Source organism: Mixophyes fleayi, chromosome 5, assembly GCF_038048845.1.
Source record: "Mixophyes fleayi isolate aMixFle1 chromosome 5, aMixFle1.hap1, whole genome shotgun sequence".
Classification (NCBI taxonomy): Eukaryota; Metazoa; Chordata; class Amphibia; order Anura; family Limnodynastidae; genus Mixophyes; species Mixophyes fleayi.
In genome coordinates this window covers 75,637,800-75,653,784 of record NC_134406.1, presented here as the reverse complement: position 1 = coordinate 75,653,784, position 15,985 = coordinate 75,637,800, and the positions used below count along the sequence as shown (strand labels likewise).

Here is a 15,985-nt window from a genome sequence, read left to right as displayed (position 1 = left end):
CATTTTTAGTGCCCTTCCTCCCAACCCTGCACTACAGATATTTTCCTGTTGTGCAGAGTGGCTGAGTGCACAACAGGAAAATATCTGTAGTGCAGGTAATGAAGGGAGGGTATGTGTATTATTTGAACCCCTTAATGAGAGCATATTCCCATGTAAAATGTATCTGCAATTTTTGGCAATAGTGTTGCTTAACATGGCTTTTAATTAAAAGCCCGGTTTTAATTTACAGCTGAAAACCTTTGACCACACTCTAACAGCAGCTGGGGTTAAATGGTCAAATTACATTCAAATAAATATAAAGGCTACCATAAAAATATTTTATTTATATATATATATATATATATATATATATATATATATATATATATATATATATATATATAATGTTTCTGATATCTAACTACACAGGTCTCATTATTTCACAGGTCCCTTGCAGTCTGCCTAGCCCACAATTCTTATGGTGGAATCCACCCTGCTATATTCACTATTGGATACTGCATTTCGGCCAATAGAATGCAGCTGGTGATATCCACTGATACAATTAAGTGAAGTTAAATCACTCTCAAACTGTATACACAGCAGTTTGTGTTTTGGACAAGCTTATGAATTCAGTGTATTATTTAAAGAAAAATGTGCAGTAAAGCTGTGTTAGAAGCCTTGCAGTCTAAATTACTTTGCAAGATGATCTTCATATAGGTACTTTGATCAACTGGTCTTTTAGCCAAGGAATTACTTTTCGTAGGAGGAGTACTTTTCAGTTGTAGGGCAATATGTGATATACGGTATCTTAGAATTTCAGTGGCAAAAGCCGTGACTTTTATTTGGGAAAAAATTAGGCATATTGGACCTCCTAAAACACCTTACTTAATTTGACTGAAGTACTTATTTATTAAGATGAAACAAATAACTCTTGCAGGATCAAAGTAGAGTATACTTCACCATTTTCATATCAAGATATACTCCCCCATTAGTATGCATTGTGAAATAAGAACTATTGTCAAAATATATAAATGTATATGAAAGATGCACACATCCTGCGGTTCAATCAAATACACTTTTAAAAAACAATGCACAATGCAACAATGATAAAAACAACACAGTATTTTCCGTCAACTCCTGTGTGACATTTAAATCTGCATTTAAACATGAATTGTCTCTTTTTTGGCAATTACCTTTAATATGTCCTGCTCCTGTGTAGTAACTAGGGGGCACTCCCCTCTCACCTGTAGTGGGGACACTGATTGCACAGCTGCTCCCTCTACTGAAGGAATGGATTAATTGTTTTATCTCATGTGAACTAGAAGCAAGTCTTTTACATAGTTATTATTCTGGTGAATTTGATTATTTACTGTTATATTTTTTTAAAGGAATATCTAAAAACTCCACCTACATAAGTTACATACTTGGTATCAAGGCATTTGTTTTGGAATTTGTTTTACATTTCCATATAGAAAGGTGATGCACGTCCAAAAAGCACCAGTAGGCAACTGTGCTATAATTGCTTTGATTAGAAGTTTAGCTCAGGGTTCCCCAACAGTGCAGGTTTTCCATATCTCCTTGCTGGAGCTCAGGTGTATTCATTACTGACTGACACATTGTAACAGATCCACAGGTGGTCCTAATTATGTCACGGGGGATCCAGAAAACCTGCACTGTTGGGGAGCCCTGAGGACTGGGTTTGGAAAACCCTGGATTAGCTAATAGCAGCACTACAATGGGCTTCATTGTGAAGCAGACATGACATTTCTGTATAACAGATTACCTGTATTTTTAGACAGGGTGCTTATATTTGCTTATTCTGAGTACCCAGGGTAGTGGCACTGAGTGATTGGCATGGGTCTACCTGATTAATACATAACATATTGTATTGCAAGAGACAGCATTTGTATTGTCTAGTTTATGTTGCATTGTTCAACAATATCTGCGTTTTCCTACTTGGTGTCTAAATGAATAACTGTCTAAAGCCACATTTTATAGAGCACTATTTGGTCAGTAGTTTAAATGCGCAACTTAAAGTTGGTGATTTTAATATGCTGGGATATACAAAAGAGGTAGAGGGGATTATTTATTAATATTTGTCTAAATGGAAGATTTTCACAACTAGTGCCTAATTTAATAAGAAAATGTTTATGGGGCAGCTGAGAGATTCCCAAGTCCCCGGCGATACTGTCATTTGTATGTGTCATGATCCCCTCCATGCACAGTGCTTTATGTAGAAAATATAATTTTTGTTTATCTGTATACAAACAGATCAGTGGGGGGTTTGTATATTTGGTATATGGTGAGACTTTCCATGTTTGTCACACACTCTATTTAAACATTGAGAGGCCTATTTATTAAATGGAGAAAGCCCTTTATCCAGCTACAACAATCATGGGGAGCCTATATAACAAGGGCAGCAGTGGCTCAGGAGGCTGTAGCAGCTCAGGCATGTGTGAGCGGCAGGGCTCCAAAGACCTTTTATTGGTAAATCAGGTGAAACCAGATTTCGCTTATCACAGCAATAGAAAATCTTTGTTATGACTCCAGATTAATAAATGAGCCTCTGATTGACGTGCTTTACACTGCACACTTTTTTTTAGTATCTCCTTATATTAGGTTTGTGATTCCATCTGTCTATTCCATTTTCACTGTCACTAGCGTTTCAGTACTGAAGTGTCTGTGGTTATGTGAAAGGTAGTACTGGTTTATATCTAAAATAGGTGAAAAAGTATAATACTTTTTAAAAGAAAAATAAGGCATATAAAAGTAATACCTTTAATAGATAACTATAGTGGAAATTACCACAAGGTTTAAGGGCTGTTTGGTGTTGGACCACCTCGCTTTGTGTGGCAAATGGAAAATATATATGATGTAAACTGTAACACACTCATGACCTGTGGCAGAGCTACCATTAGTGCAGCAAGTGCTGTGCACCGGGGCCCATGGAGATGATGGGGCCCGCTGCATGACCGATGCCGGGGGTCCCCGGTTCCTTCCTCCCCGGCTCCCTGAATCGGGGTCCACAGCTTGCTAGTTCCACCTCTGCTCATGATAGAGACATTATAACCTAAAAATGGATCACAATGCATTCTGGGGAGGGAGGATGTTGACACTTTTGCAAAAAGCTATCGGCAACAAAAGTAATAATGAACCCTATTTTTAATCACAAATGCAGGCAAGGCATGGAAGCTGGCAGCAGCTGGGAATGAGGATCGGGCAGAATAGGAGACTACTCTTGTGCAGAGCCCCTGCTTTAGCCTCCTGAGTGGCTGGAGCATACAAAATCAGTGCAAACATTTATTATCTGCAATTTCATATTTTCTCCAACAATTATATCTAACAGCAATATAATTTGTAAACAACAGGAAATATATAGATATTTGAATTATATAGTCACTTAATTTTTCAATACATGTTTAGTAAAACATGTAGCATATAAATAGAAGGCATTCTGCACAGTGATCTTTAATTTAGCATTTATTAATATGCGTTTAAGCTCCCATACTGCTTCCATGGTATAGATAGAATGAAATATGAACTGTGGACTTCAGTAGAACAATGTCCCTATTACAGCATTTCCAGAAACAGAACAACGGGGACAGAAAACTGGAACAGCTAATGTATGCATCATGATGGTCTTCAGCTTACAAGTTGGCCATAACATCTTTTATTTAAAATAGGATCCTATCCCGACTGATACTACTAATTATGGTACAAACAGAATCTAATTGATGTACATTCTGAGTTACAGATTTTCAGTGTCAAAAGCCAGCACTGTCTGCAGAAAACCAGGACATGTGGGTGCATTGTGGTCTTCATAGGCACTGTCAGATATGGATGACGTGTTAGCAGGAGTAAGGAAAGATGTCAGAAATAAGTATACTGGTGTCTGCAATGATAAAAACAGAAGTCAGACTGGATAAGGTGCAGGGAAGAATTTGAGTTGAGAAACAAATTTTCTGTGATTAATGTGTTTACTGGGAAAGTAGAAGGATGGTGAGGTTTTAATTTGATAATAATTTTTCAGTAGAATTCAGTAGAACAAGTTCCCACAATAAATCCACTTTTGGCTCAGATTAACCCACAACTAGTATTAATCTTTTAACTAACTGACATATATAGGTTACTGAAGATTATTGTTAAAGTGAGGGTTTTATATAGATGAACTAGGTCACATTTATTAAACCAGCTGATTCTTAATTTTGTTTGATTTGTGTTCATTTCTAAATATATACAGTACTTGACCTAGAAAAGATAAAAGTACTGAGCACCATATTTGCACAACAAGCACAGAATAAATAATTATATATTATAGGCACACAGGTGCAACCAGCTGACAGATGAGTGATGAGTGACCGGAAACCTTATTTGGAGCAGAATTAGTGGTTTGTCATTGGAAGTCATCTACAAAGTGTAAGAGGGGAGAGACAAAGTGCAAAATTGTCTTTTGTTCTATTTCATGACACATTTAATAAAAACAGTCCCGATGTGCCCCAACACATTACTAACCAAAGCCACAAATAAGGCTAAACCACATAATATTTGAAGATAAAGTGGGAATAGGAGCGCTGGTATATTAGACAAGTTCATTGCTAAAATAGCACAACATAAAAATCATAAAATTATATGATAATTCTCAAATTCAAAACATATATGTAGACATTGATATGGACAGTATAATAACAATATTTCATATAAATCGCACAAAAAACTACAAATGGATATTTCATATAAATTGCACAAAAAAACACAAATGGATAGATTGGGGGAAAAAAATCCAAATAGGGTAGTTATCTGATGTAATAATTGAATAATCTCGTGATGATAATTAACCTTCTATTGCACATCAGGGATATAGTCCTTACAAAAAAAATGCAGAAAAAAGTTTATTCCAGCATGAAAGTGGTATAGATCCAAAGTAGAACTATATATACATGCAATGCAGATCTGCAGGATGTTCCTATGAATATAGTCCAATCCACTCTAATGGAATCCACTTTAATGAAAAAGGTCCAATTGTCCTTTTAAAGGACCATTGATAGTATAGATAACTTAAGTAGATGCAAAGTTTCTTAGAGTCCTGAACACAACATCAGATGATCATAACTAAAGTACTGTGGATAGTATGTGCACATACGATCAATGTTTTTCACTTATCTTAAGCTGTAAAGACTGGTCCACATCAATAACAGTCCACATGCAGGAAGTCCTATTTCAGGTATGTGACATATCCTAACGCGTTTCTCCGCCCCTAGGTGGCGGTTTCATCAGAGGTCATAATATTTAAAGAGAAAAATGGAAAAAGCCTAATATAATGAAAGGAGTGATAATAGGTGATGTTTACGCTTGCAGAGTGCACTTCTCTGCATACTTTGGAGCACTTTGCACAGGCTTCTTCCAAGAGCAAGGAGTAGATTTGGGTGGATGATGTGCTTTGCAAAAAGCATTGCAAATGAGGCCCATCAATGGCAAATCTCCAGGTCCTGGTGCAGTGGAAAACTAAAACTACCATGGACTCTGGGCAGTGCGCATGCCTCACACCCAACCTCGCTTTATATCTTGTCACAGCCTTGCACCACTGGGTTTCAGTAGAGAAATGTGGATCCCTTTTCTAATCTTGGCTAACATCCCTGACAACTTTATTCTGATCTACCACGGTCTTTTTTCTGCAACGTATGTCATGATACTACCAACACCATAGCTGACTAATCGTATTAGGTTGTCACTGCAGAATGCAGTGCTAGCTTCTCTGAAGACAATACAAGGCCAATCAGCTTTTACTATTTGGGTATTATGGCCCAGAAACATTAACAGCCTTAGAAATGGTTCTTGTAAATCTTTACCAGATCGATTTAGCATCAATGACTTTCTTTGGCTTGTGACTGTTTTCAGAAATATCTGTTGGTCGTGGCATGTCATGGTACCTCTAGAACCTTTGCGCTGCCAACTTGACTTTGTTAGCGAGTACCATATTTAGTCCTGGTTGTATTTAAACAATGGATGATTTTAGCTTACAACTTATGTAAAGCAAGTTACGATTTAGGTTTAGATGTCCTTTAAAGATTATGAAACATAGTGTACCAGTATATTGATTTTATCAATTATCTATAGTCTCTGACCCTGCAGTGATCAGATCAATGAATCTGCAAGCTCAGCAGGAAAGGATACTTCTGTAAATACAGAAAGTGACACTTTATTCCAACAGATACCTGTTGTCCTGTTCCCTCGACATGTGCTCCAATTGTGCCTACACTGTGTTTTTTTTTCTTCATCTGAGAACTAGAGATGAGCGTTTCTACCTCCTTAATTTCAGTTTGGCTGCTGGCCTAGAAAAATGGCTAACAGAGTTTGAATGTTGGGACGTTTCCTCTTCAGCAGGAACAGTTGTGTCAGCTAACATAGAATAAATAATTATGTATATATAGCATTCAAGTGGGTGACAAACTGTATTGTCTGGTGTTTATAAATAAGTACAGTGGCTATAAAAAGTATCCACCCTCCCTGGGGTACGTTTCATATTTTCTTTTTTTACATCATGGAATCAAGCAAGGCATATTTATTTGGGAATTCTTGCCACAACTCAACACAAAATAATATGTAGCATTAAATGAAAAAAAATACTCTAAACCTTTTATTAATTACAAAGAAAAACAAACACTAAATACAAAACATAATTACATACCTGATAATTCTGAACAAACCATGGTGCAATCATTTGTCTTCCGAGGTCTCACCATGAATTGACTGGAGTATATACCTGTACACAGTGCTTCAACTGATTCAAAATAAATACACTTGCATGCGAGCGAATTCAGTTGTTTAGTACATTTCCAAACAAGAGCTTCATCATGAAGACAAAGAGCATGCTAAGCTAACCCAACAAAAATGTTATTGAAAAGCAGAAGAAGGATATACATTTTCCATAATGTTTAATATTCCCTAGCGCACTGTGAAGGTCATCATAAAGAAATGGAGAAAATATGGCACAAAGCGAACTTATTAGGGCAGACCTTCCTCCAAAGCTGAGCTAAATATTTAAGAAAAAGCTTGAGGTCTCATTCACACGTATACAGCGGTAAAATTGGTTAAAATGGATGAAAACAACCACATGCTTTAATGATGTGTTTCAGTGCTATTGTAATGTGTTGTGCTTTTACTAGCACAATGTATTTTACTTTAGGTTACATAAAAGCTGGTAAGAAAGCAGCAGCAAATGGTATATAAAAAAAGTTATTTTATCTGCCTGGCATATGCTACTGCAAATAAATATTTAATTGAACGTGAAGAGGTTTCACCTATAATTAAATATTGAATTTTTAATGTAGAGTACCAAAAAATCTTATTTTCCGTATGCAAAAGTAGAGCAAAGTATTTGTCTAACGATTAGATGAATAGGTGTCTTGTGTCTGGACATTATATATCTTGACATGTTGTGTCTGATATATGGTATCCTTTAAATACAGGGGCATCATGTGTTTTAATTACCGTTTTAATTCAGTCTTTCGATCTTGAACATCTATCTTTTTATGGTAAAATACCTGAACTGCTGTCCAACTTCAGAGTATTATAGAACTGGAAAATTATTTTAGTTGATGTTAAATTCTACAATTATGGTAGCGTATAGGCATTTTAGAGGGGATTACAGATCTTTTTAACCATACAGTGGATTGCAGCCATATTCTTAGGACATGTAAATATAAATTATGTAGCCTATTATCATTTGGAATAATTATGGTTTGGTGGTATTTTCCCCTTACGCCGTGTTTTCAATTATGAAGATGGACATTATGGGCCTCATTTAGAGTCGGACGCAATTTACATTGAAATCGTAAGTGTAAATTGCATCCCGTAATTTACACAGTATTTAGAGTGGCGCGGATCTTTAGATTTGCGCGACTTAAAATACTGTGCAAATTGCACAAATACGCCTCTTTATCTGCCTTGTTCGTCCGGCGTGCAAGTGTATCATGTGCAGCGTCCTGTAAAGCAGATAATAAAATAAAATAAAAAATGTAATTTGTTCTTTCTCCCTCCCAACCAGCACAAGGGATGGTTATGCTGTTTGGGAGTTTTTTTTTATTTTATTATTTTTTACTTTGTTTTTTTTTGATACGTCAAGGTCTCTTGCACCAGCTGAAAGTACACGCAAAAGATACCTCTCCTAGAGACTTATATGCGGTTGCTCTCAACTCAAAATAGCATGTAAAGAGCGTGAATACGCCTTTACATTGCTAAGCTCGCCCACTACCTCCCCCTTTCCACCTCACTAAGCGCAGAGAGGTGCAACAGGGAGATCCCTCTCAGTCAGAGTGCAAACTGAGACAGATCTTTGGCCAAGAGTACTTTTTGCGCTGAACAAAAGCACTAGTGTCCGACTCTAAATCAGGCCCGGTGAGCTTTTGGAGCTAAGAAGATTTTGTTTTATGGTTATCCTATTTTATTTTGCTATATTTACATTTTGTTGCACACTACGGGCCTGAGTCATTAACGAAAGTAAGGCAAAAAAGGAATAAATGTTCTCCGGGACAAACCATGTTACCATACAAGGGGTGCAAATTAGTTTATTAATTTGCACATAGGTAAATACTGGCTGTTTTTTCATCTAGCACACAAATACTTGATAGCTTTATTTTTATACTAAAATTTAAAGTTGATCTAGAACATGCCCTACCACAACTATAAATCTGTCCCCACATTTTAAATTTACCCCCCTCCTCCAATACAATATGGGTTTTGCCAAGGTGCAAAGTTACTTCTTTTTTATGCTTTGCTCTCCTCAATGACTCAGGCTCTACCATTGTATGGCATGATTGACAGTATGCACTAGAACTGTTTTGCTGTTCTTGCACTGACAGGTGTCTTACCATCTGCAATATGACAAAAGCTGTACACTGGTGCCTTTGATATTTTAGGATTTAATTTGGTGTATATTATTTAGATTATCAATAAATAGAGAAATCAATAAAGTTGTGTCTGCTCTTAAAGGGGTTATTTCCTTCATATTTAAGCATACCCTCTATGTATAGCACATAGGGGGTGTCCCCCTCTCTTACTTTTACCTGAAGCCTTCTGCTGAGGATCTCTGTGCTGGCAAAGTCCAAAAGGAATTTTGAAGAGCTATGGAAGGTCTACAATCATCATTACCATTTATTTATATAGCGCCACTTATTCCGCAGCGCTGTACTCATTCACATCACTCCGCAGCGAGAACTCATTCACATCACTCCCTGCCCCATTGGAGCTTACAGTCTAAATTCCCTAACATACACACAGACAGAGAGAGACTAGGGTCTATTTTGATAGCAGCCAATTAACCTACCAGTATGTATTTAAAGTGTGGGGGGGAAACCGGAGCACCCGGAGGAAACCCACGCAAGCACGGGGAGAACATACAAACTACTAACAGATTAGACCATAGTCGGGAATTGAACTCATGACCCCAGCACTGCGAGGCAGAAGTGTTAGCCACTTAGCCACCGTGCTGCCCCACAATGCGCCAAGATCTCGTAATAGAGGCTCTCAGGGGCGGAGGAGCCCTCTATTTGCGGTAGGAGGATGATTTTCCAAAGTGCACAACTTTTTAAGATTTCTGTAAGTGCCCTTCCTTCATTACATGTGTGTGTACATGTTTTGTCCAACATTAGACTGGATTCCAAAAAAATATTGTTTTTCCCTGCAGAATTGCACCCCTGGAATGTTGCATCTCAGTGCTGCAGTGTATGTCATGATGTATATAGTATGTGTGCTTTCCCATTGGTTTTATACATTTTGACTTCTTAAATATTGTAAGTCAGTAACTGTGTATTGAAAGTCATCTTCTGTATTTCTTCATGCACATAACAGCTAAAAACAAAAAATCAATATGTTTTACTACATTTTTCAGAATGACTGCTTCACTGTGGGGAAAAAGCGGATTTGTTAAATGATAGTTTTCAACTTCTTTGGACGATTTAAAGGTATGTGCAAAGAAATGTTTGTTTTCATTGGAAAAATTGGGGTGGATTAGTAACTAAAGTGAGTTGTTAACTATAAAAGATTAAATTAAAGAGCATCAGTCACCTGCACAGAGTAGAGGACTCAGTCATTTTGTGGACTGATAATAGACCAGTATTCATGAGAATGCTGCCTATCCATTCACTAGGATCCAGTGACATCACTGAAATACATGACATCTCCAGCTATGAACCAGTTTAGCGCACACAAACAAAATTAGAAAATTAAATTGAACCAATTTTTATTATTCTGTAACATCTGGGGGAATTATAATAGTACTTTGCATAAAATGTCCCCACTTTACAAATATAATTATTGTGAAATCACTGTTAACCAGTCATGCAATAACATGTCCTCGGGCATAACTGCACAATGCCCCAATTAAATAAATAGATGTTGTACAGCATGTGATATAAGACAATAAATTTGGGTGCTCAATTTGGCATTTAGTGGTATACTCGTTGATCATTCTAGAGCAAAATCTATTACCCAAAGGAAAACTTTAGCAAAGGGTTACTGTGTTAAGCTCTTCTATACTAGAAATTGGACAACTTCCTTGGTCAGCATATCATGTTTGTGTTTGTTTTTTTTTGTAATTGTATATTTGTATATTTTATAGATTTGCTAAAAATCTATCCACAGTGTCTGACCATATAATTTGGAAGTACATTTCACAGCTCTCTTTTTTTGCAACTTTGTACAGTAGATTAAATCTTAGCTTCCAGTCCAACACTATGACCTCTGCCAGGACCTACTACTGTACAGAATGACAGAGTATTTTCTGTATGGGACATTCATATATTTATAGACAGTGATCATTTCCCCATTTCCTCTCTTTTCTAGTGTAAATATATTAAACTCTGTATCTTTCCTCATACCAGAGCTCTTCCAGATCAGTCCATTACCTGGTGACCTAGAAATATGTCGGTAGGGTGTCGTCATAATCTGCCTGGAGACGGCTCACTTTCAAGTTGCACTAAAAAAAAACAAAGCCAACCTTTAATAATAATTTAGACATAAATAAATCAGGGGTGTGTTGATTAATAGACCTTCTAAAAATCGTTCACTAAACTTGCGGTAGCAATTTGCAATATAGCCAAATTTCAGTGATTATATCACTTGCCTCTATCGCCCAAGTCGCCTATCTCCTGGTTCAAATTGACAGCAATTTAACCATATGCTAGATTTTCCTCTGATTACACCGCACATGATATATACAGAGAAACGCGTAAGGACACATACACAGAGCGGATGTTGTTGATTTGAACCTGGGTTCGCTTATGATCTGTGGACTCATGGGGGCTAAAGATTGATCTTGACTGGCACTGGAGATAAATGACTTGAGCGCTAGTGACTATAGATTGTTTAATAAGGGCATGATGTCAGATGCCCTTATACTAGATACGTAATACATTGCTAATTCATGAGGCATCAAAGACATTGTTTGACCATTTAATGAATCTGGCCCTCTTTATTGCTGTTGGATTCAATTATGAAGGCAAGTTATAAACATCTTTCATAACACGTTGGTGAATGGTTCAATGTCTATAAGATTGGAGCATATACTCTTTTCAAATCGAGAGAGGGATTTATTGTTCCAGATTCGAGTCCTTGCACATGTATCACTGAAGTTGGAATATTTGAATTTCTCCTACATCGAATATCCAATTGATCAATCGAATTGTTTCTTTTTCTGTTTCTTGGCACTTTCAAATTGAAATGCAATTTAAAAACATCTTGAGCTTTCAACAGTTGCTTTTCTTTCAGTACTAGTTTAAAAAGGATAACATTGACTAATATATACAGATAGATTATCTTCAGCCATGTGTGCTAGTCAAAGAATAACTAAATCATCTACTAGGTCAGGTTAACTATGTATATCTTCAGGTAGTTTGCACAATACTTACTTCTCTGCAGCTGTAATTATGGTCAATTATTCTTGTTACTGTTCCATAAATATCTGTTTGATGTTGCTTGCATTTTAAGTACAATCAAATTAATAAGTCTATCAACACTGCATCCAATGGATTGTAGAAAGCATTTTAAGCTGGGTACACACTATTGCATTTTACTTCAGATGCGATTTGTAACGATTTTAAAAGTATGACGATAATGCAGATTCATGTGTACACACCTTCGTGATTTACCTTCAGATCTGTGCTCTTCATCTCATAACCATCTGCTGAAAAGATTGTGCACACTCTATATAGAGATCTGCCTACAATGCTGGTCATCATCATCATCATCATCTATTTATATAGCGCTACTAATTCCACAGCGCTATACAGCAAATTCACTCACATCAGTCCCTGCCCCATAGGAGCTTGCAATCTAAATTCCCTAACATACACACAGACAGACAGATATTAGGGTCAATTTGATAGCAGCCGAATAACCTACAAGTATGTTTTTGGAATGAGTACATGCCCACTTCCACATTTGTCCGACATCGTTCCATAGTTGATCGTGATTTTTAGGAAGTTTAAAATACCAAATCAATAGATGCGATATGTTTTGGTGTGATAAAATATGATCGTGGGTGCGTACACACTTGTAGCAGCTGACAAAACGGTCGTTTATCGTGTGATCTGCAGGATAATTGCACCAGTGTGTATGCAGCTGTATAGCCTCATTATACATAGTATGAAATGTTACCAACCCCAACTTGGAATGACTTAAGTGTCCAATTGCGCATACTCATTATCTATTTATATGTTACTTTGTATATCTTGTTCTTTCTTTGCTATAGTTACTAATATCCATGGCAACACAAGTAGAACAATGCAGTCATGTTCACCTTGTGAAACAGTATTTTGACTGCTTGTGTTTTCCAGCACAACAAATCTGCAAAAAGGCATATATAATTAAATGGCGCAGATGTGCATGTATATTATGTAAGCGGGTTTTAGTGCATGATGCTGGATGTACTGTGTCAAGTTAAATTGTGCCCTTTATATTAGGGACAGTTTTAGCAGGTAAATAGCATACAATCAGCAGGAACTAAGATCGCTTACAGTAAACACAGCAAGAGTATTTTATCTTAGAACTACAGTACATAGAGAACACTGTTTTTACTCAGCCAAGTAGCTATTTACTCTCTGTGGTCCATGTGTGGGGTAGAGAAGGCATATACCCATGGGCACCACTGATTCTAACAAGAGGTTCTACTGGTACAGCAATGCACAGTTTGTAGTCCGGCACAGAAGATAACCGGTTGGACTTATATATGTGTTGTCACATGAAAATACCTATATTGAAAGGACATGCCCATATTAACAGAAAGAGTTGAGCATAAATCCTTATCTGCAAAATAAGGGCTAATAGTTTAAGAGTGATGGTTCGCATGCTGCCCTCTGAGCCACCTCTGGGGCAGTACGGTGGCTAAGTGGTTAGCACTTCTGCCTAACAGCGCTGGGGTCATAAGTTCAATTTCCGTCCATGGCCTTATCTGTGTGGAGTTTGTATGTTCTCCCCGTGTTTGCGTGGGTTTCCTCCGGGTGCTCTGGTTTCCTCCCACACTCCAAAAACATACTGGTAGGTTAATTGGCTGCTATAAAAAATAAATAAAAAAAATTGACGTCTGTCTGTCTGTGTGTGTATGTTAGGGAATTTAGACTGTAAGCTCCAATGGAGCAGGGACCTGCTTTATTGACAGGTTTGTTTGTCATCGCTTGTAACACTTGCCTAAAATGCCTGCTGATATGTTACTATAGATTGCTCTGATTAAATGTATTATTTCAACTTATTACTGAGATTAAGGGTATTGTGCAGGGTAGAGGGCTGCACCATCCTGAAGTCTATCATGTTGCCCATCACTGGTTAAGGGCCCTGCAGGAGTGAATAAAAACTAGTTATAAGATTGATAAGTTTCAAGGAAATTAGTTTACTAAATTTCCCAAAAGACCATTCATATTCAGGTTTTATAGGTCATTATTTATGAATTAATTCCATACTGTCATATCAGAAATCCACCTTTTTGAATTTTTGTGTATATTAACAAGATGTAAAATCAAGTGATGTAAATAATAATCAAACTAAATAATCTGACGAAGGATATGTGCTATTTGTTAATTCCAGCCTATTCAAAGCCTATCTAGCATGCTAATTGTGACAACTGCAGCTCCCTGCTATAGACCGGCACTCTAACCAGTGGTGAGCAGAGGACTGGCCCGTGACACACACAGCGCTATTCAGTGTGCGGTTACCGTACTGAGCATGTTTCCTGTCTCTCCATCTAATGGGTTATTATTTCTATTGCTATAGGCTGTAATAGTCTTGAGACTAAAATACTATAAAAGTCTCAGCGGTGGGTCACATTTTATGTAGTCTCACCTCCTCCACTACTAACGATTCAGTTCCTCTGATTTCTTTCTCAATGTTATATTACGTTTTAATTGTTTTTATCTTTTAAGTCCATAGTAAATAATGATGGACTGCTTTAAAGAGAGAATGTAAGACTGAGCACAAGACATGGAGAGAGAAGCATTACAGAGTTTGGAGTTTTCACTATTTGTAAGGAAATTTCCAGTTGAGCCGTAGAGCCATACTTGTATTTACCCCTTTAATCTAGGGCAGGTCCTCAAATGAAATGTAAATAAATCCTCAGATCAGGTGGCATAATTTAAGGGTCAACAGGGACAATTTTCTCACCTCCGCTCCTGAAAGTCCACCTGATTTATCTGCCTCTGTAACTCGTGTCAGTGTGTTCTATGATAGATTGCAGGAAGAAGTTCAGTGTGATACGCAAATCACTTGTGCTACCTCCTGTCATCACTGTATTGGAAGCACAGTGACTGGCGGTGTAAGAAAAGGGAGAGGTTGGTGTAAGAAGAGGGAGAGGTTGGTGTAAGAAGCGGGAGAGGTTGGTGTAAGAAGCGGGAGATGTTTGTGTAAGAAGCGGGAGAGGTTGGTGTAAGGAGCGGGAGAGGTTGGTGTAAGGAGCGGGAGAGGTTGGTGTAAGGAGCGGGAGAGGTTGGTGCAAGAAGCGGGAAGAGGTTGGTGTAAGAAGCGGGAAGAGGTTGGTGTAAGAAGCGGGAGAGGTTGGTGTAAGAATCGGGAGAGGTTGGTGTAAGAATCGGGTAAGAAGCGGGAGAGGTTGGTGTAAGAAGCGGGAGAGGTTGGTGTAAGAAGCGGAATAGGTTGGATTCTTCTTCTCCTCCCCCTTTTTCAATCACACTCTCGGTCACCGCTCCCCTAATATAGAGGCTGTAAGAGGAAGTGCACATTATTGGTATGTCACATAACACTTCTACCTGTAGTAATTCATAGCAGAGTGCAGTGCCTGGCACCATTGAGTAACAGAAGCAGCATCTGAGATTCAGTAGGTCCTTGTTAAAAGTGCATACGTATGCTGGTTGCCCCATTGCTTAACCTGTTCATTTTCAGGAAGATTAGGGTAGGATTTTAAGAATATCATTGTTAATGCATTTTATATCAAAAGCAGGTTTGTATCTGCAAAGAAGTTAGCTATACCTAAGTGACATTTTACCAGGTAACAGGTAGACAATTGGATTTGTTAGCAAAAAATAATTATATTCTAGTAACATGATGGGTAGTGTTTTTGTAGGAAAAGTGACAAGTCCCAAGGAAAGAAGAATGTCTTTCATCACCATTGTCTCTCAATTCTTCAGGTTTCCATGGCAACTCTTATGCCTCTTCCTTCCTGCCTGTAATGTGTATTAGAGAGTACACCAAGCAGATGAAGATAAATGAGGCTTACATCCCTTAACAGAAGCATACCCACTACCAACTACATACAGCAATTAACATAAATTACTAACTGTTAGTCTGCAGGGAAGTTAATTAATGGGTCCCATAATCTACATTTACTGTGCTGCAGAGCTTGCCGGTGCCATAATAATGATAAAGGTTTAATCTTATTCAGTACTGCACATGACAGGTATTCTGATGACAATTGTTTCTCTTTACATAGTTTGTTTTTGTAATGCCATTGAGTGCCCGTTGAGATTAAGTTAAGGTTTGTTGTTATTTATATTTGACAGATGACTGA

General features: G+C 37.6%; 1 long non-coding RNA gene across 1 annotated transcript in view; it reads left to right on the top strand.

Annotated features, from left to right (window-relative positions):
• LOC142157687 (uncharacterized) overlaps positions 1–15,985 on the top strand; it is a 64,099-nt gene that overhangs the window by 17,612 nt on the left and 30,502 nt on the right. Inside the window, exon 2 of the long non-coding RNA XR_012692567.1 lies at positions 9,866–9,938. This is a non-coding gene — a long non-coding RNA (uncharacterized LOC142157687). The remainder of the gene's footprint in view (positions 1–9,865; positions 9,939–15,985) is intronic.